Source organism: Callorhinus ursinus, unplaced genomic scaffold, assembly GCF_003265705.2.
Source record: "Callorhinus ursinus isolate GAN/ISIS: 27379988/994484 unplaced genomic scaffold, GSC_fseal_2.0 scaffold3, whole genome shotgun sequence".
Taxonomy (NCBI): Eukaryota; Metazoa; Chordata; class Mammalia; order Carnivora; family Otariidae; genus Callorhinus; species Callorhinus ursinus.
The window spans coordinates 29,015,999-29,019,746 of NW_027397065.1; positions in this window are offsets into that span (position 1 = coordinate 29,015,999).

Sequence of the window (3,748 nt, forward strand, 5' to 3'; positions counted from 1 at the left end):
ATGTTGCTAGTATATAACATTGATACAACATAAGCACTTTATCTTTAAAGTATTCCTTCTCAAAACACATACTCTAGCCTAATGAAAATAACATCAAACAAATCCCAATAGAGGGACATTCTACAAAATACTTGTCCAATACTCTTCAAAGCTGTCAAGGTCATCAAAAACAAGGAAAGTCTGAGAAACTGTCGGAGCTAAGAGGAGCTTAGAGAGATGTAATTTGGGTAGAATCCTGGAACAGAAAAAGATGTTAGTTAAAACCAAGGGAATTTGAATAAATGATGGACTTCAGTTAATAGTGATGTATCGATATTGGTTCATTAATTATAACAAATGTATTATATTAATATAGGATATTAATAGTGGCGGAACTTGGTGAGAGGCATATAGGAACATTGTGTGCTGTCTTCTCAATTTTTCTGTAAATTTAAAACTATTCTAATGAAGTCTATATTTTAAAAATCCATTGTTTATGTATATATATTGTTTATGTGTGTGTATATATAAATACACACTATATATATATATATATATTCTGCTTCATTGATCTATTTGCTTTTTTTTTATGCCAACACCACACTGTTTTTGTTACTAAAACTTTATAACAAGTCTTGAAATCAGGTGGTATTAGCTTTCCAATTTTTTTTTTCAAAGTTATTTTGGCCATTCTAGTATTTGCCTATTTCACATCAACTTTAGAATCAGTTTGTCAATTTTTACACACACACAAACACAAAGCCTGCTGCATCTTGGTTGGGATTACATTGATCAAACTGGGGAGAATTGATATCTTCTCGATACTGCGCTTTTCAATCCATGGACTATCTCTCCATTTGTTGAGATCATCTGTGATTTTTTTTCTCAGCAGTATTTTGTAGTTTTTAGAGATCTTTCACAGCTTTTGTCAAGATTTATCCTTAAGTATTTCATATTTTTTGATGCTATGTAAAGAGTATTTTTATTTCAATTTCTGGTTGTTCATTGCTAATATATAGAAATGCAATTGAGCTTTGCATACTGATCTTTATAATAGAAGGAGAGACAGATTGGTCGTAGAGACACTTGGAGAGGAAGGCCATGTGAAGATGGAGGCAGAGATTGGAGTTACACTGCCACAAGCCAAGGGACACCAGAAGCTACAAGACACTGGAAGAGGCAAGGAAAGATTCTCTCCTGGAAACTTTGGAGGGGATGTGGCCCTGCTGACACCTTGATTTTGTTTTGTTTCATTTTTAAGTTAAATTTAAAAAATTTTTAAATTTTAATTCCAGTATAGTTAACATCCAGTGTTATATTGGTTTCAGGTGTATAATATAGTGATTCTATTCTGTACATTACTCAGTGCTCATTGTGATGAATGTACTCTTCTCAATCCCTTTCGCCTATTTCACCCCCCGCCCTGCCATGCCTCCTTTCTGGTAACCATCAGTTTGTTCTCTATAGTTAAGATTCTGTTTTTGGTTTGTCTCTTTTTTCTCTGTTTTGTTTCTTAAATTCCACATATGAATGAAATCATGGTATTTGTCTTTCTCTGATTTTTTTGCTTATATTCTCTAGATCCATCTGTGTTGTTGCAAATGGCAAGATTTCATTCTTGTTTATGGTTGAATAATTCTCCATTGTGTGTGTGTGTGTGTGTGTGTGTGTGTGTGTGTGTGTGTGTATATGTATCTTTATCCACTCATCTAGCAATGGACACTTTGGATGCTTCCATAAATTGGCTATTGTAAGTAATACTGCAATAAACATAGGGGTGCATATATCTTTTCAAATTAGTGTTTTCATATTCTCTGGGTAAATATCCACTAGAGGAATTACTGGATCTTATGGTAGCTCTATTTTTAATTTTTTGAGGAACCTCCATACTGTTTTCCACAGTATGGAGGTTGTACCATGGGTACCAATTTGTGGCTGTACCAATTTGTATTCCCACCAACACTGCACAAAGGTTCCTTTTTCTCCACATCCTTGCCAACACTTGTTGTTTCTTGTGTTCTTGATTTTAGCTATTCTGACAGGTGTGAAGTGATTTCTCATTGTGGTTTTGATTTGCATTTTCCTGATGATGGGTGATGTTGAGCTTTTTGTCATGTGTCTGTTGGCCATCTGGATGTCTTCCTTGGAGAAATGTCTGTTCATGACTTCTGCCCATTTTTAAATTAGATTATTTGTTTTTTGGGCATTGAGTTGTATAAGCTCTTTATATATTTTGGATACTAACCCTTTGTTGGATATGTCATTTGCAAATTTCTTCCATTCAGTAGGTTGTCTTTTAGTTTTGTTGATTATTTTCTTTGCTGTGCAGAAGGCTTTTATTTTGATATAGTCTCAATAGTTTATTTTTGCTTTTGTTTCCCTTGCCTTAGGAGACATATCTAGAAAAAAGTTGCAATGGCTGATGTCAGGGAAATTACCTCCTGTGTTCTTTTCTAGGATTTTTATGGTTTCAGGTGTCACACTTAAGTCCTTAATCCATTTTGAGTTTATTTTATGTATGGTATAAGAATGTGGTCCAGTTTCTTTCTTTTGTGTGTAGCTGTTCATATTTCCCAGCACGATTTGTTGAAGAGATTTTTTCCCATTGGATATTCTTTCCCACTTTGTCAAATATTAATTGACCATGTAATCATTGGTTTATTTCTGAGCTCTCAATTCTGTTCCATTGATCTATGTGTCTATTTTTGTGCCAGTACCATACTATTTTGATTACTATAGCTTTTTAAAAAATTTTATTTTATTATGTTATGTTAATCACCATACATTATATCATTAGTTTTTGATGTAGTGTTCCATGATTTATTGTTTGCATATAACACCCAGTACTCCATTCAATACGTGCCCCCTTTAATACCCATCACCAGGCTAACCCATCCCCCCCCCCCCCTCCCCTCTAGAACCCTCAGTTTGTTTCTTAGAGTCCATAGTCTCTCATGATTCATCTCCCCCTCCGAATTCCCCCCCTTCATTTTTCCCTTTCTACTATTTTTTTAACATATAATGTATTATTTGTTTCAGAGGTACAGGTCTGTGATTCATCAGTCTTACACAATTCACAGCGCTCACCATAGCACATACCCTTCCCAATGACTATCACCCAGGCACTCCATTCCTCCCACCCCATAGCTTTGCAGTGTATCTTGAAATCTGAGATTTTGATACATACAGTTTGTTCTTTTTCAAGATTGCTTTGGCTATTTGGGGTCTTTTGTGATTCCATACACATTTTAGGGTTTTTCTAGTTCTGTGAAAAATGCTGTTGATATTTTGATAGAGATTGCATTAAATCTGTAGATTGCTTTGGGTAGTGTGGACTTTTTAACAGTATTTGTTCTTCCAACCCATGAGCATGGAATATCTTTCCATTTGTTTGCTTTGTCTTCAATTTCTTTCTTCAGTGTTTTATGGTTTTCAAAGTACAAGTCTTCCACCTCCTTGGTTAAGTTTACTTCTAGGTGTTTTATTATTTTAGGTGCAATTGTAAGTGGGATTGTTTTCTTAATTTCTCTTTCTGCTACTTCATTATTAGTGTATAGAAATGCAATGGATTTCTATATATTGATCTTGTATCCTGCAACTTTACTGAATTCATTTATCACTTCTCGTAGTTTTTTGGTGGAATCTTTAGGGTTTTCTATATATAGTATGGCTGACATCTTGATTTTGAACTCTGGCCTCTAGAACAGTGACAGAATAATTTTGTTGTTTTAAGCCACAAAGTTTGTGGTAATTTGTTATGGCAGATCTC